This window comes from Lathyrus oleraceus, chromosome 5 (assembly GCF_024323335.1).
Source record: "Lathyrus oleraceus cultivar Zhongwan6 chromosome 5, CAAS_Psat_ZW6_1.0, whole genome shotgun sequence".
Lineage (NCBI taxonomy): Eukaryota > Viridiplantae > Streptophyta > Magnoliopsida > Fabales > Fabaceae > Lathyrus > Lathyrus oleraceus.
Genome location: NC_066583.1, coordinates 6,088,784 through 6,106,779, shown reverse-complemented (window position 1 = coordinate 6,106,779; position 17,996 = coordinate 6,088,784). Strand labels below are relative to the sequence as shown.

The window sequence follows — 17,996 nt, the reverse complement described above, 5'->3', positions numbered from 1 at the left end:
TGTTTGAAAAGGGAAGGCGAAATCTTCATATATGATAATAGATAAATGTTCCATTTTTTGTTTATGGATAGAGAGAGAACTGAAATGAGTTTCTAACCTATACATAATATAAAGCACCCCACTTTTAAATCTCAAACAACATGATTTTGTGTATGGAGGTGGGAGAAGTGGTTAATGGGTTTAACTTCTAGATGGACATAATGGTAGTTGCCATTTCATTTTGTTTAATAAATATTATATGATAATGAGAAATTTCAAACTATCTATATATTTTATGACGCATAATTTGAATTTAATATTTAAATTCCAAAATATATCTTATAATGACCAATTTCTTCGTCACTAAATCACTCATTGAAGTGTCAATGTCACTCAATACTTACTTGGTTGCCAATGAGACGTATTTAATAATGATTAAGGAAAATGAAATAAATGGAAAAAAAATATGGTTTAGCTTGTAAATTTAAGGTATTATTGTGATCCTTATTAAGTTATTAACCTAAAACAAATAAAGCAAGAAAACAGATGACACATTTTTTTTCTCCATTTCAAAAATAAGTATGATTTTTTCACAAAATTAATTTTTAAATTTAATTAAACTTGCAAATTAGAGGAACAAACTCTATAGAATTTGGGGAAGCATGTAGTCAATATGTCAGAGTGTTTAAGGAGATAGACTTGAAATCTATTGGGCTACGCCCGCGCAGGTTCGAACCCTGCTGTTAACGAATCTTTTATTATAGAACAAGAGTATCTAAAAACAATAATCTCAAAAATAAAAATGAAAATTAATTAAATAAGTTTTATTGAGAATTAAATCTACTATTTTTCAAAATTAGTTACATATTTTCCCAAAACAACTTTTAATAAAAAACGGTGGTAATATACATTAATATAGGTTCTTTGAAGTATAATAAACTTATGGGTTAATACCTTTTGGGGTCTCGTAAAATGTCCTAAGGATAAATTTAGGTCACATAATTTTATGAATGATCATTTAAGTTCCTCAATTATTTAAAATGTATGACATTTTTGCTTATGGTATAAATAGTCGGTCACATCCAATAATGTGTCTATGTGACAATTATGTAATTTTATTTTGTTATCATAGAAACCCTTGTGTATGCCCCCATAAAAAATGATTAAAAAATCGAATTCATTAACCCAAACCCATAATTTACAAATATAAAACTCAGATACTCAAAATCATCCCTACAAATCAAAATTTGTCACAGAAAATAATTTATTATTAGTTTTTCTGTGTCGCCGATGCTCACGTCATTTCTCTTGTTGCTTGAATATTTCCATAACACGAACTAGAGAAACCAATGTCAAGTTGTTAGTGTCAGATTTCAGACCCCTTTACGATGGGAAACAATACGTAGCCAAATTTAAAGAAAAATAAGTTTTTTGTGAGGTATTGTGGCAACATATGGCCGTGGTTATATTGCTTTGAAGGATGTCTGCGATGGGAGACCAGAATACTTAATTGGTTTATTTTTCCATTTTAATGTTGTTTCCAATTTAGTTTGTGAAGCTAATCATTGGTTATTGAGGACTTGTTTGAAAAGGGAAGGCGAAATCTTCATATATGATAATAGATAAATGTTCCATTTTTGTTTATGGATAGAGAGAGAACTGAAATGAGTTTCTAACCTATACATAATATAAAGCACCCCACTTTTAAATCTCAAACAACATGATTTTGTGTATGGAGGTGGGAGAAGTGGTTAATGGGTTTAACTTCTAGATGGACATAATGGTAGTTGCCATTTCATTTTGTTTAATAAATATTATATGATAATGAGAAATTTCAAACTATCTATATATTTTATGACGCATAATTTGAATTTAATATTTAAATTCCAAAATATATCTTATAATGACCAATTTCTTCGTCACTAAATCACTCATTGAAGTGTCAATGTCACTCAATACTTACTTGGTTGCCAATGAGACGTATTTAATAATGATTAAGGAAAATGGAAAAAATAAAAAAAATATGGTTTAGCTTGTAAATTTAAGGTATTATTGTGATCCTTATTAAGTTATTAACCTAAAACAAATAAAGCTAGAAAACAGATGACACATTTTTTTTCTCCATTTCAAAAATAAGTATGATTTTTTCACAAAATTAATTTTTAAATTTAATTAAACTTGCAAATTAGAGGAACAAACTCTATAGAATTTGGGCAAGCATGTAGTCAATATGTCAGAGTGTTTAAGGAGATAGACTTGAAATCTATTGGGCTACGCCCGCGCAGGTTCGAACCCTGCTGTTGACGAATTTTTTATTATAGAACAAGAGTATCTAAAAACAATAATCTCAAAAATAAAAATGAAAATTAATTAAAATAAGTTTTATTGAGAATTAAATCTACTATTTTTCAAAATTAGTTACATATTTTCCCAAAACAACTTTTAATAAAAAACGGTGGTAATATACATTAATATAGGTTCTTTAAAGTATAATAAACTTATGGGTTAATACCTTTTGGGGTCTCGTAAAATGTCCTAAGGATAAATTTTGGTCACATAATTTTATGAAGGATCATTTAAGTTCCTCAATTATTTAAAATGTATGACATTTTTGCTTATGGTATAAATAGTCGGTCACATCCAATAATGTGTCTATGTGACAATTATGTAATTTTATTTTGTTATCATAGAAACCCTTGTGTATGCCCCCATAAAAAATGATTAAAAAAATCGAATTCATTAACCCAAACCCATAATTTACAAATATAAAACTCAGATACTCAAAATCATCCCTACAAATCAAAATTTGTCACAGAAAATAATTTATTATTAGTTTTTCTGTGTCGCCGATGCTCACGTCATTTCTCTTGTTGCTTGAATATTTCCATAACACGAACTAGAGAAACCAATGTCAAGTTGTTAGTGTCAGATTTCAGACCCCTTTACGATGGGAAACAATACGTAGCCAAATTTAAAGAAAAATAAGTTTTGTGTGAGGTATTGTGGCAACATATGGCCGTGGTTATATTGCTTTGAAGGATGTCTGCGATGGGAGACCAGAATACTTAATTGGTTTATTATTCCATTTTAATGTTGTTTCCAATTTAGTTTGTGAAGCTAATCATTGGTTATTGAGGACTTGTTTGAAAAGGGAAGGCGAAATCTTCATATATGATAATAGATAAATGTTCCATTTTTGTTTATGGATAGAGAGAGAACTGAAATGAGTTTCTAACCTATACATAATATAAAGCACCCCACTTTTAAATCTCAAACAACATGATTTTGTGTATGGAGGTGGGAGAAGTGGTTAATGGGTTTAACTTCTAGATGGACATAATGGTAGTTGCCATTTCATTTTGTTTAATAAATATTATATGATAATGAGAAATTTCAAACTATCTATATATTTTATGACGCATAATTTGAATTTAATATTTAAATTCCAAAATATATCTTATAATGACCAATTTCTTCGTCACTAAATCACTCATTGAAGTGTCAATGTCACTCAATACTTACTTGGTTGCCAATGAGACGTATTTAATAATGATTAAGGAAAATGGAAAAAAAAAAAAAAAATATGGTTTAGCTTGTAAATTTAAGGTATTATTGTGATCCTTATTAAGTTATTAACCTAAAACAAATAAAGCTAGAAAACAGATGACACATTTTTTTTCTCCATTTCAAAAATAAGTATGATTTTTTCACAAAATTAATTTTTAAATTTAATTAAACTTGCAAATTAGAGGAACAAACTCTATAGAATTTGGGCAAGCATGTAGTCAATATGTCAGAGTGTTTAAGGAGATAGACTTGAAATCTATTGGGCTACGCCCGCGCAGGTTCGAACCTTGCTGTTGACGAATTTTTTATTATAGAACAAGAGTATCTAAAAACAATAATCTCAAAAATAAAAATGAAAATTAATTAAAATAAGTTTTATTGAGAATTAAATCTACTATTTTTCAAAATTAGTTACATATTTTCCCAAAACAACTTTTAATAAAAAACGGTGGTAATATACATTAATATAGGTTCTTTAAAGTATAATAAACTTATGGGTTAATACCTTTTGGGGTCTCGTAAAATGTCCTAAGGATAAATTTTGGTCACATAATTTTATGAAGGATCATTTAAGTTCCTCAATTATTTAAAATGTATGACATTTTTGCTTATGGTATAAATAGTCGGTCACATCCAATAATGTGTCTATGTGACAATTATGTAATTTTATTTTGTTATCATAGAAACCCTTGTGTATGCCCCCATAAAAAATGATTAAAAAAATCGAATTCATTAACCCAAACCCATAATTTACAAATATAAAACTCAGATACTCAAAATCATCCCTACAAATCAAAATTTGTCACAGAAAATAATTTATTATTAGTTTTTCTGTGTCGCCGATGCTCACGTCATTTCTCTTGTTGCTTGAATATTTCCATAACACGAACTAGAGAAACCAATGTCAAGTTGTTAGTGTCAGATTTCAGACCCCTTTACGATGGGAAACAATACGTAGCCAAATTTAAAGAAAAATAAGTTTTGTGTGAGGTATTGTGGCAACATATGGCCGTGGTTATATTGCTTTGAAGGATGTCTGCGATGGGAGACCAGATACTTAATTGGTTTATTATTCCATTTTAATGTTGTTTCCAATTTAGTTTGTGAAGCTAATCATTGGTTATTGAGGACTTGTTTGAAAAGGGAAGGCGAAATCTTCATATATGATAATAGATAAATGTTCCATTTTTGTTTATGGATAGAGAGAGAACTGAAATGAGTTTCTAACCTATACATAATATAAAGCACCCCACTTTTAAATCTCAAACAACATGATTTTGTGTATGGAGGTGGGAGAAGTGGTTAATGGGTTTAACTTCTAGATGGACATAATGGTAGTTGCCATTTCATTTTGTTTAATAAATATTATATGATAATGAGAAATTTCAAACTATCTATATATTTTATGACGCATAATTTGAATTTAATATTTAAATTCCAAAATATATCTTATAATGACCAATTTCTTCGTCACTAAATCACTCATTGAAGTGTCAATGTCACTCAATACTTACTTGGTTGCCAATGAGACGTATTTAATAATGATTAAGGAAAATGGAAAAAAATAAAAAAAATATGGTTTAGCTTGTAAATTTAAGGTATTATTGTGATCCTTATTAAGTTATTAACCTAAAACAAATAAAGCTAGAAAACAGATGACACATTTTTTTTCTCCATTTCAAAAATAAGTATGATTTTTTCACAAAATTAATTTTTAAATTTAATTAAACTTGCAAATTAGAGGAACAAACTCTATAGAATTTGGGCAAGCATGTAGTCAATATGTCAGAGTGTTTAAGGAGATAGACTTGAAATCTATTGGGCTACGCCCGCGCAGGTTCGAACCTTGCTGTTGACGAATTTTTTATTATAGAACAAGAGTATCTAAAAACAATAATCTCAAAAATAAAAATGAAAATTAATTAAAATAAGTTTTATTGAGAATTAAATCTACTATTTTTCAAAATTAGTTACATATTTTCCCAAAACAACTTTTAATAAAAAACGGTGGTAATATACATTAATATAGGTTCTTTAAAGTATAATAAACTTATGGGTTAATACCTTTTGGGGTCTCGTAAAATGTCTTAAGGATAAATTTTGGTCACATAATTTTATGAAGGATCATTTAAGTTCCTCAATTATTTAAAATGTATGACATTTTTGCTTATGGTATAAATAGTCGGTCACATCCAATAATGTGTCTATGTGACAATTATGTAATTTTATTTTGTTATCATAGAAACCCTTGTGTATGCCCCCATAAAAAATGATTAAAAAAATCGAATTCATTAACCCAAACCCATAATTTACAAATATAAAACTCAGATACTCAAAATCATCCCTACAAATCAAAATTTGTCACAGAAAATAATTTATTATTAGTTTTTCTGTGTCGCCGATGCTCACGTCATTTCTCTTGTTGCTTGAATATTTCCATAACACGAACTAGAGAAACCAATGTCAAGTTGTTAGTGTCAGATTTCAGACCCCTTTACGATGGGAAACAATACGTAGCCAAATTTAAAGAAAAATAAGTTTTGTGTGAGGTATTGTGGCAACATATGGCCGTGGTTATATTGCTTTGAAGGATGTCTGCGATGGGAGACCAGATACTTAATTGGTTTATTATTCCATTTTAATGTTGTTTCCAATTTAGTTTGTGAAGCTAATCATTGGTTATTGAGGACTTGTTTGAAAAGGGAAGGCGAAATCTTCATATATGATAATAGATAAATGTTCCATTTTTTGTTTATGGATAGAGAGAGAACTGAAATGAGTTTCTAACCTATACATAATATAAAGCACCCCACTTTTAAATCTCAAACAACATGATTTTGTGTATGGAGGTGGGAGAAGTGGTTAATGGGTTTAACTTCTAGATGGACATAATGGTAGTTGCCATTTCATTTTGTTTAATAAATATTATATGATAATGAGAAATTTCAAACTATCTATATATTTTATGACGCATAATTTGAATTTAATATTTAAATTCCAAAATATATCTTATAATGACCAATTTCTTCGTCACTAAATCACTCATTGAAGTGTCAATGTCACTCAATACTTACTTGGTTGCCAATGAGACGTATTTAATAATGATTAAGGAAAATGGAAAAAAATAAAAAAAATATGGTTTAGCTTGTAAATTTAAGGTATTATTGTGATCCTTATTAAGTTATTAACCTAAAACAAATAAAGCTAGAAAACAGATGACACATTTTTTTTCTCCATTTCAAAAATAAGTATGATTTTTTCACAAAATTAATTTTTAAATTTAATTAAACTTGCAAATTAGAGGAACAAACTCTATAGAATTTGGGCAAGCATGTAGTCAATATGTCAGAGTGTTTAAGGAGATAGACTTGAAATCTATTGGGCTACGCCCGCGCAGGTTCGAACCTTGCTGTTGACGAATTTTTTATTATAGAACAAGAGTATCTAAAAACAATAATCTCAAAAATAAAAATGAAAATTAATTAAAATAAGTTTTATTGAGAATTAAATCTACTATTTTTCAAAATTAGTTACATATTTTCCCAAAACAACTTTTAATAAAAAACGGTGGTAATATACATTAATATAGGTTCTTTAAAGTATAATAAACTTATGGGTTAATACCTTTTGGGGTCTCGTAAAATGTCCTAAGGATAAATTTTGGTCACATAATTTTATGAAGGATCATTTAAGTTCCTCAATTATTTAAAATGTATGACATTTTTGCTTATGGTATAAATAGTCGGTCACATCCAATAATGTGTCTATGTGACAATTATGTAATTTTATTTTGTTATCATAGAAACCCTTGTGTATGCCCCCATAAAAAATGATTAAAAAAATCGAATTCATTAACCCAAACCCATAATTTACAAATATAAAACTCAGATACTCAAAATCATCCCTACAAATCAAAATTTGTCACAGAAAATAATTTATTATTAGTTTTTCTGTGTCGCCGATGCTCACGTCATTTCTCTTGTTGCTTGAATATTTCCATAACACGAACTAGAGAAACCAATGTCAAGTTGTTAGTGTCAGATTTCAGACCCCTTTACGATGGGAAACAATACGTAGCCAAATTTAAAGAAAAATAAGTTTTGTGTGAGGTATTGTGGCAACATATGGCCGTGGTTATATTGCTTTGAAGGATGTCTGCGATGGGAGACCAGAATACTTAATTGGTTTATTATTCCATTTTAATGTTGTTTCCAATTTAGTTTGTGAAGCTAATCATTGGTTATTGAGGACTTGTTTGAAAAGGGAAGGCGAAATCTTCATATATGATAATAGATAAATGTTCCATTTTTTGTTTATGGATAGAGAGAGAACTGAAATGAGTTTCTAACCTATACATAATATAAAGCACCCCACTTTTAAATCTCAAACAACATGATTTTGTGTATGGAGGTGGGAGAAGTGGTTAATGGGTTTAACTTCTAGATGGACATAATGGTAGTTGCCATTTCATTTTGTTTAATAAATATTATATGATAATGAGAAATTTCAAACTATCTATATATTTTATGACGCATAATTTGAATTTAATATTTAAATTCCAAAATATATCTTATAATGACCAATTTCTTCGTCACTAAATCACTCATTGAAGTGTCAATGTCACTCAATACTTACTTGGTTGCCAATGAGACGTATTTAATAATGATTAAGGAAAATGGAAAAAAATAAAAAAAATATGGTTTAGCTTGTAAATTTAAGGTATTATTGTGATCCTTATTAAGTTATTAACCTAAAACAAATAAAGCTAGAAAACAGATGACACATTTTTTTTCTCCATTTCAAAAATAAGTATGATTTTTTCACAAAATTAATTTTTAAATTTAATTAAACTTGCAAATTAGAGGAACAAACTCTATAGAATTTGGGCAAGCATGTAGTCAATATGTCAGAGTGTTTAAGGAGATAGACTTGAAATCTATTGGGCTACGCCCGCGCAGGTTCGAACCTTGCTGTTGACGAATTTTTTATTATAGAACAAGAGTATCTAAAAACAATAATCTCAAAAATAAAAATGAAAATTAATTAAAATAAGTTTTATTGAGAATTAAATCTACTATTTTTCAAAATTAGTTACATATTTTCCCAAAACAACTTTTAATAAAAAACGGTGGTAATATACATTAATATAGGTTCTTTAAAGTATAATAAACTTATGGGTTAATACCTTTTGGGGTCTCGTAAAATGTCCTAAGGATAAATTTTGGTCACATAATTTTATGAAGGATCATTTAAGTTCCTCAATTATTTAAAATGTATGACATTTTTGCTTATGGTATAAATAGTCGGTCACATCCAATAATGTGTCTATGTGACAATTATGTAATTTTATTTTGTTATCATAGAAACCCTTGTGTATGCCCCCATAAAAAATGATTAAAAAAATCGAATTCATTAACCCAAACCCATAATTTACAAATATAAAACTCAGATACTCAAAATCATCCCTACAAATCAAAATTTGTCACAGAAAATAATTTATTATTAGTTTTTCTGTGTCGCCGATGCTCACGTCATTTCTCTTGTTGCTTGAATATTTCCATAACACGAACTAGAGAAACCAATGTCAAGTTGTTAGTGTCAGATTTCAGACCCCTTTACGATGGGAAACAATACGTAGCCAAATTTAAAGAAAAATAAGTTTTGTGTGAGGTATTGTGGCAACATATGGCCGTGGTTATATTGCTTTGAAGGATGTCTGCGATGGGAGACCAGAATACTTAATTGGTTTATTATTCCATTTTAATGTTGTTTCCAATTTAGTTTGTGAAGCTAATCATTGGTTATTGAGGACTTGTTTGAAAAGGGAAGGCGAAATCTTCATATATGATAATAGATAAATGTTCCATTTTTTGTTTATGGATAGAGAGAGAACTGAAATGAGTTTCTAACCTATACATAATATAAAGCACCCCACTTTTAAATCTCAAACAACATGATTTTGTGTATGGAGGTGGGAGAAGTGGTTAATGGGTTTAACTTCTAGATGGACATAATGGTAGTTGCCATTTCATTTTGTTTAATAAATATTATATGATAATGAGAAATTTCAAACTATCTATATATTTTATGACGCATAATTTGAATTTAATATTTAAATTCCAAAATATATCTTATAATGACCAATTTCTTCGTCACTAAATCACTCATTGAAGTGTCAATGTCACTCAATACTTACTTGGTTGCCAATGAGACGTATTTAATAATGATTAAGGAAAATGGAAAAAAATAAAAAAAATATGGTTTAGCTTGTAAATTTAAGGTATTATTGTGATCCTTATTAAGTTATTAACCTAAAACAAATAAAGCTAGAAAACAGATGACACATTTTTTTTCTCCATTTCAAAAATAAGTATGATTTTTTCACAAAATTAATTTTTAAATTTAATTAAACTTGCAAATTAGAGGAACAAACTCTATAGAATTTGGGCAAGCATGTAGTCAATATGTCAGAGTGTTTAAGGAGATAGACTTGAAATCTATTGGGCTACGCCCGCGCAGGTTCGAACCTTGCTGTTGACGAATTTTTTATTATAGAACAAGAGTATCTAAAAACAATAATCTCAAAAATAAAAATGAAAATTAATTAAAATAAGTTTTATTGAGAATTAAATCTACTATTTTTCAAAATTAGTTACATATTTTCCCAAAACAACTTTTAATAAAAAACGGTGGTAATATACATTAATATAGGTTCTTTAAAGTATAATAAACTTATGGGTTAATACCTTTTGGGGTCTCGTAAAATGTCCTAAGGATAAATTTTGGTCACATAATTTTATGAAGGATCATTTAAGTTCCTCAATTATTTAAAATGTATGACATTTTTGCTTATGGTATAAATAGTCGGTCACATCCAATAATGTGTCTATGTGACAATTATGTAATTTTATTTTGTTATCATAGAAACCCTTGTGTATGCCCCCATAAAAAATGATTAAAAAAATCGAATTCATTAACCCAAACCCATAATTTACAAATATAAAACTCAGATACTCAAAATCATCCCTACAAATCAAAATTTGTCACAGAAAATAATTTATTATTAGTTTTTCTGTGTCGCCGATGCTCACGTCATTTCTCTTGTTGCTTGAATATTTCCATAACACGAACTAGAGAAACCAATGTCAAGTTGTTAGTGTCAGATTTCAGACCCCTTTACGATGGGAAACAATACGTAGCCAAATTTAAAGAAAAATAAGTTTTGTGTGAGGTATTGTGGCAACATATGGCCGTGGTTATATTGCTTTGAAGGATGTCTGCGATGGGAGACCAGATACTTAATTGGTTTATTATTCCATTTTAATGTTGTTTCCAATTTAGTTTGTGAAGCTAATCATTGGTTATTGAGGACTTGTTTGAAAAGGGAAGGCGAAATCTTCATATATGATAATAGATAAATGTTCCATTTTTTGTTTATGGATAGAGAGAGAACTGAAATGAGTTTCTAACCTATACATAATATAAAGCACCCCACTTTTAAATCTCAAACAACATGATTTTGTGTATGGAGGTGGGAGAAGTGGTTAATGGGTTTAACTTCTAGATGGACATAATGGTAGTTGCCATTTCATTTTGTTTAATAAATATTATATGATAATGAGAAATTTCAAACTATCTATATATTTTATGACGCATAATTTGAATTTAATATTTAAATTCCAAAATATATCTTATAATGACCAATTTCTTCGTCACTAAATCACTCATTGAAGTGTCAATGTCACTCAATACTTACTTGGTTGCCAATGAGACGTATTTAATAATGATTAAGGAAAATGGAAAAAAATAAAAAAAATATGGTTTAGCTTGTAAATTTAAGGTATTATTGTGATCCTTATTAAGTTATTAACCTAAAACAAATAAAGCTAGAAAACAGATGACACATTTTTTTTCTCCATTTCAAAAATAAGTATGATTTTTTCACAAAATTAATTTTTAAATTTAATTAAACTTGCAAATTAGAGGAACAAACTCTATAGAATTTGGGCAAGCATGTAGTCAATATGTCAGAGTGTTTAAGGAGATAGACTTGAAATCTATTGGGCTACGCCCGCGCAGGTTCGAACCTTGCTGTTGACGAATTTTTTATTATAGAACAAGAGTATCTAAAAACAATAATCTCAAAAATAAAAATGAAAATTAATTAAAATAAGTTTTATTGAGAATTAAATCTACTATTTTTCAAAATTAGTTACATATTTTCCCAAAACAACTTTTAATAAAAAACGGTGGTAATATACATTAATATAGGTTCTTTAAAGTATAATAAACTTATGGGTTAATACCTTTTGGGGTCTCGTAAAATGTCTAAGGATAAATTTTGGTCACATAATTTTATGAAGGATCATTTAAGTTCCTCAATTATTTAAAATGTATGACATTTTTGCTTATGGTATAAATAGTCGGTCACATCCAATAATGTGTCTATGTGACAATTATGTAATTTTATTTTGTTATCATAGAAACCCTTGTGTATGCCCCCATAAAAAATGATTAAAAAAATCGAATTCATTAACCCAAACCCATAATTTACAAATATAAAACTCAGATACTCAAAATCATCCCTACAAATCAAAATTTGTCACAGAAAATAATTTATTATTAGTTTTTCTGTGTCGCCGATGCTCACGTCATTTCTCTTGTTGCTTGAATATTTCCATAACACGAACTAGAGAAACCAATGTCAAGTTGTTAGTGTCAGATTTCAGACCCCTTTACGATGGGAAACAATACGTAGCCAAATTTAAAGAAAAATAAGTTTTGTGTGAGGTATTGTGGCAACATATGGCCGTGGTTATATTGCTTTGAAGGATGTCTGCGATGGGAGACCAGAATACTTAATTGGTTTATTATTCCATTTTAATGTTGTTTCCAATTTAGTTTGTGAAGCTAATCATTGGTTATTGAGGACTTGTTTGAAAAGGGAAGGCGAAATCTTCATATATGATAATAGATAAATGTTCCATTTTTGTTTATGGATAGAGAGAGAACTGAAATGAGTTTCTAACCTATACATAATATAAAGCACCCCACTTTTAAATCTCAAACAACATGATTTTGTGTATGGAGGTGGGAGAAGTGGTTAATGGGTTTAACTTCTAGATGGACATAATGGTAGTTGCCATTTCATTTTGTTTAATAAATATTATATGATAATGAGAAATTTCAAACTATCTATATATTTTATGACGCATAATTTGAATTTAATATTTAAATTCCAAAATATATCTTATAATGACCAATTTCTTCGTCACTAAATCACTCATTGAAGTGTCAATGTCACTCAATACTTACTTGGTTGCCAATGAGACGTATTTAATAATGATTAAGGAAAATGGAAAAAAATAAAAAAAATATGGTTTAGCTTGTAAATTTAAGGTATTATTGTGATCCTTATTAAGTTATTAACCTAAAACAAATAAAGCTAGAAAACAGATGACACATTTTTTTTCTCCATTTCAAAAATAAGTATGATTTTTTCACAAAATTAATTTTTAAATTTAATTAAACTTGCAAATTAGAGGAACAAACTCTATAGAATTTGGGCAAGCATGTAGTCAATATGTCAGAGTGTTTAAGGAGATAGACTTGAAATCTATTGGGCTACGCCCGCGCAGGTTCGAACCTTGCTGTTGACGAATTTTTTATTATAGAACAAGAGTATCTAAAAACAATAATCTCAAAAATAAAAATGAAAATTAATTAAAATAAGTTTTATTGAGAATTAAATCTACTATTTTTCAAAATTAGTTACATATTTTCCCAAAACAACTTTTAATAAAAAACGGTGGTAATATACATTAATATAGGTTCTTTAAAGTATAATAAACTTATGGGTTAATACCTTTTGGGGTCTCGTAAAATGTCTTAAGGATAAATTTTGGTCACATAATTTTATGAAGGATCATTTAAGTTCCTCAATTATTTAAAATGTATGACATTTTTGCTTATGGTATAAATAGTCGGTCACATCCAATAATGTGTCTATGTGACAATTATGTAATTTTATTTTGTTATCATAGAAACCCTTGTGTATGCCCCCATAAAAAATGATTAAAAAAATCGAATTCATTAACCCAAACCCATAATTTACAAATATAAAACTCAGATACTCAAAATCATCCCTACAAATCAAAATTTGTCACAGAAAATAATTTATTATTAGTTTTTCTGTGTCGCCGATGCTCACGTCATTTCTCTTGTTGCTTGAATATTTCCATAACACGAACTAGAGAAACCAATGTCAAGTTGTTAGTGTCAGATTTCAGACCCCTTTACGATGGGAAACAATACGTAGCCAAATTTAAAGAAAAATAAGTTTTGTGTGAGGTATTGTGGCAACATATGGCCGTGGTTATATTGCTTTGAAGGATGTCTGCGATGGGAGACCAGAATACTTAATTGGTTTATTATTCCATTTTAATGTTGTTTCCAATTTAGTTTGTGAAGCTAATCATTGGTTATTGAGGACTTGTTTGAAAAGGGAAGGCGAAATCTTCATATATGATAATAGATAAATGTTCCATTTTTGTTTATGGATAGAGAGAGAACTGAAATGAGTTTCTAACCTATACATAATATAAAGCACCCCACTTTTAAATCTCAAACAACATGATTTTGTGTATGGAGGTGGGAGAAGTGGTTAATGGGTTTAACTTCTAGATGGACATAATGGTAGTTGCCATTTCATTTTGTTTAATAAATATTATATGATAATGAGAAATTTCAAACTATCTATATATTTTATGACGCATAATTTGAATTTAATATTTAAATTCCAAAATATATCTTATAATGACCAATTTCTTCGTCACTAAATCACTCATTGAAGTGTCAATGTCACTCAATACTTACTTGGTTGCCAATGAGACGTATTTAATAATGATTAAGGAAAATGGAAAAAAATAAAAAAAATATGGTTTAGCTTGTAAATTTAAGGTATTATTGTGATCCTTATTAAGTTATTAACCTAAAACAAATAAAGCTAGAAAACAGATGACACATTTTTTTTCTCCATTTCAAAAATAAGTATGATTTTTTCACAAAATTAATTTTTAAATTTAATTAAACTTGCAAATTAGAGGAACAAACTCTATAGAATTTGGGCAAGCATGTAGTCAATATGTCAGAGTGTTTAAGGAGATAGACTTGAAATCTATTGGGCTACGCCCGCGCAGGTTCGAACCTTGCTGTTGACGAATTTTTTATTATAGAACAAGAGTATCTAAAAACAATAATCTCAAAAATAAAAATGAAAATTAATTAAAATAAGTTTTATTGAGAATTAAATCTACTATTTTTCAAAATTAGTTACATATTTTCCCAAAACAACTTTTAATAAAAAACGGTGGTAATATACATTAATATAGGTTCTTTAAAGTATAATAAACTTATGGGTTAATACCTTTTGGGGTCTCGTAAAATGTCCTAAGGATAAATTTTGGTCACATAATTTTATGAAGGATCATTTAAGTTCCTCAATTATTTAAAATGTATGACATTTTTGCTTATGGTATAAATAGTCGGTCACATCCAATAATGTGTCTATGTGACAATTATGTAATTTTATTTTGTTATCATAGAAACCCTTGTGTATGCCCCCATAAAAAATGATTAAAAAAATCGAATTCATTAACCCAAACCCATAATTTACAAATATAAAACTCAGATACTCAAAATCATCCCTACAAATCAAAATTTGTCACAGAAAATAATTTATTATTAGTTTTTCTGTGTCGCCGATGCTCACGTCATTTCTCTTGTTGCTTGAATATTTCCATAACACGAACTAGAGAAACCAATGTCAAGTTGTTAGTGTCAGATTTCAGACCCCTTTACGATGGGAAACAATACGTAGCCAAATTTAAAGAAAAATAAGTTTTGTGTGAGGTATTGTGGCAACATATGGCCGTGGTTATATTGCTTTGAAGGATGTCTGCGATGGGAGACCAGAATACTTAATTGGTTTATTATTCCATTTTAATGTTGTTTCCAATTTAGTTTGTGAAGCTAATCATTGGTTATTGAGGACTTGTTTGAAAAGGGAAGGCGAAATCTTCATATATGATAATAGATAAATGTTCCATTTTTTGTTTATGGATAGAGAGAGAACTGAAATGAGTTTCTAACCTATACATAATATAAAGCACCCCACTTTTAAATCTCAAACAACATGATTTTGTGTATGGAGGTGGGAGAAGTGGTTAATGGGTTTAACTTCTAGATGGACATAATGGTAGTTGCCATTTCATTTTGTTTAATAAATATTATATGATAATGAGAAATTTCAAACTATCTATATATTTTATGACGCATAATTTGAATTTAATATTTAAATTCCAAAATATATCTTATAATGACCAATTTCTTCGTCACTAAATCACTCATTGAAGTGTCAATGTCACTCAATACTTACTTGGTTGCCAATGAGACGTATTTAATAATGATTAAGGAAAATGGAAAAAAATAAAAAAAATATGGTTTAGCTTGTAAATTTAAGGTATTATTGTGATCCTTATTAAGTTATTAACCTAAAACAAATAAAGCTAGAAAACAGATGACACATTTTTTTTCTCCATTTCAAAAATAAGTATGATTTTTTCACAAAATTAATTTTTAAATTTAATTAAACTTGCAAATTAGAGGAACAAACTCTATAGAATTTGGGCAAGCATGTAGTCAATATGTCAGAGTGTTTAAGGAGATAGACTTGAAATCTATTGGGCTACGCCCGCGCAGGTTCGAACCTTGCTGTTGACGAATTTTTTATTATAGAACAAGAGTATCTAAAAACAATAATCTCAAAAATAAAAATGAAAATTAATTAAAATAAGTTTTATTGAGAATTAAATCTACTATTTTTCAAAATTAGTTACATATTTTCCCAAAACAACTTTTAATAAAAAACGGTGGTAATATACATTAATATAGGTTCTTTAAAGTATAATAAACTTATGGGTTAATACCTTTTGGGGTCTCGTAAAATGTCTTAAGGATAAATTTTGGTCACATAATTTTATGAAGGATCATTTAAGTTCCTCAATTATTTAAAATGTATGACATTTTTGCTTATGGTATAAATAGTCGGTCACATCCAATAATGTGTCTATGTGACAATTATGTAATTTTATTTTGTTATCATAGAAACCCTTGTGTATGCCCCCATAAAAAATGATTAAAAAAATCGAATTCATTAACCCAAACCCATAATTTACAAATATAAAACTCAGATACTCAAAATCATCCCTACAAATCAAAATTTGTCACAGAAAATAATTTATTATTAGTTTTTCTGTGTCGCCGATGCTCACGTCATTTCTCTTGTTGCTTGAATATTTCCATAACACGAACTAGAGAAACCAATGTCAAGTTGTTAGTGTCAGATTTCAGACCCCTTTACGATGGGAAACAATACGTAGCCAAATTTAAAGAAAAATAAGTTTTGTGTGAGGTATTGTGGCAACATATGGCCGTGGTTATATTGCTTTGAAGGATGTCTGCGATGGGAGACCAGAATACTTAATTGGTTTATTATTCCATTTTAATGTTGTTTCCAATTTAGTTTGTGAAGCTAATCATTGGTTATTGAGGACTTGTTTGAAAAGGGAAGGCGAAATCTTCATATATGATAATAGATAAATGTTCCAGTTTTTGTTTATGGATAGAGAGAGAACTGAAATGAGTTTCTAACCTATACATAATATAAAGCACCCCACTTTTAAATCTCAAACAACATGATTTTGTGTATGGAGGTGGGAGAAGTGGTTAATGGGTTTAACTTCTAGATGGACATAATGGTAGTTGCCATTTCATTTTGTTTAATAAATATTATATGATAATGAGAAATTTCAAACTATCTATATATTTTATGACGCATAATTTGAATTTAATATTTAAATTCCAAAATATATCTTATAATGACCAATTTCTTCGTCACTAAATCACTCATTGAAGTGTCAATGTCACTCAATACTTACTTGGTTGCCAATGAGACGTATTTAATAATGATTAAGGAAAATGGAAAAAAATAAAAAAAATATGGTTTAGCTTGTAAATTTAAGGTATTATTGTGATCCTTATTAAGTTATTAACCTAAAACAAATAAAGCTAGAAAACAGATGACACATTTTTTTTCTCCATTTCAAAAATAAGTATGATTTTTTCACAAAATTAATTTTTAAATTTAATTAAACTTGCAAATTAGAGGAACAAACTCTATAGAATTTGGGCAAGCATGTAGTCAATATGTCAGAGTGTTTAAGGAGATAGACTTGAAATCTATTGGGCTACGCCCGCGCAGGTTCGAACCTTGCTGTTGACGAATTTTTTATTATAGAACAAGAGTATCTAAAAACAATAATCTCAAAAATAAAAATGAAAATTAATTAAAATAAGTTTTATTGAGAATTAAATCTACTATTTTTCAAAAT

At 28.5% G+C, this 17,996-nt stretch overlaps 11 non-coding genes across 11 annotated transcripts; all 11 read left to right on the top strand.

Moving 5' to 3' along the window:
• Positions 1-2,203: 2,203 nt before the first annotated feature.
• Positions 2,204-2,285, top strand: TRNAS-UGA (transfer RNA serine (anticodon UGA)). The gene has a single exon. It is a non-coding gene; the product is annotated as a tRNA-Ser (tRNA).
• A 1,478-nt stretch (positions 2,286-3,763) lies between these two features.
• On the top strand, positions 3,764-3,845 carry TRNAS-UGA (transfer RNA serine (anticodon UGA)). Its single transcript has one exon. It is a non-coding gene; the product is annotated as a tRNA-Ser (tRNA).
• Positions 3,846-5,322: 1,477 nt separating this feature from the next.
• Positions 5,323-5,404, top strand: TRNAS-UGA (transfer RNA serine (anticodon UGA)). Its single transcript has one exon. It is a non-coding gene; the product is annotated as a tRNA-Ser (tRNA).
• Positions 5,405-6,882: 1,478 nt separating this feature from the next.
• Positions 6,883-6,964, top strand: TRNAS-UGA (transfer RNA serine (anticodon UGA)). The gene has a single exon. It is a non-coding gene; the product is annotated as a tRNA-Ser (tRNA).
• Positions 6,965-8,443: 1,479 nt separating this feature from the next.
• On the top strand, positions 8,444-8,525 carry TRNAS-UGA (transfer RNA serine (anticodon UGA)). The gene has a single exon. It is a non-coding gene; the product is annotated as a tRNA-Ser (tRNA).
• A 1,479-nt stretch (positions 8,526-10,004) lies between these two features.
• On the top strand, positions 10,005-10,086 carry TRNAS-UGA (transfer RNA serine (anticodon UGA)). Its single transcript has one exon. It is a non-coding gene; the product is annotated as a tRNA-Ser (tRNA).
• A 1,478-nt stretch (positions 10,087-11,564) lies between these two features.
• On the top strand, positions 11,565-11,646 carry TRNAS-UGA (transfer RNA serine (anticodon UGA)). Its single transcript has one exon. It is a non-coding gene; the product is annotated as a tRNA-Ser (tRNA).
• Positions 11,647-13,123: 1,477 nt separating this feature from the next.
• On the top strand, positions 13,124-13,205 carry TRNAS-UGA (transfer RNA serine (anticodon UGA)). Its single transcript has one exon. It is a non-coding gene; the product is annotated as a tRNA-Ser (tRNA).
• Positions 13,206-14,683: 1,478 nt separating this feature from the next.
• On the top strand, positions 14,684-14,765 carry TRNAS-UGA (transfer RNA serine (anticodon UGA)). Its single transcript has one exon. It is a non-coding gene; the product is annotated as a tRNA-Ser (tRNA).
• A 1,479-nt stretch (positions 14,766-16,244) lies between these two features.
• Positions 16,245-16,326, top strand: TRNAS-UGA (transfer RNA serine (anticodon UGA)). The gene has a single exon. It is a non-coding gene; the product is annotated as a tRNA-Ser (tRNA).
• Positions 16,327-17,805: 1,479 nt separating this feature from the next.
• Positions 17,806-17,887, top strand: TRNAS-UGA (transfer RNA serine (anticodon UGA)). The gene has a single exon. It is a non-coding gene; the product is annotated as a tRNA-Ser (tRNA).
• The last annotated feature ends 109 nt before the right edge of the window (positions 17,888-17,996 follow it).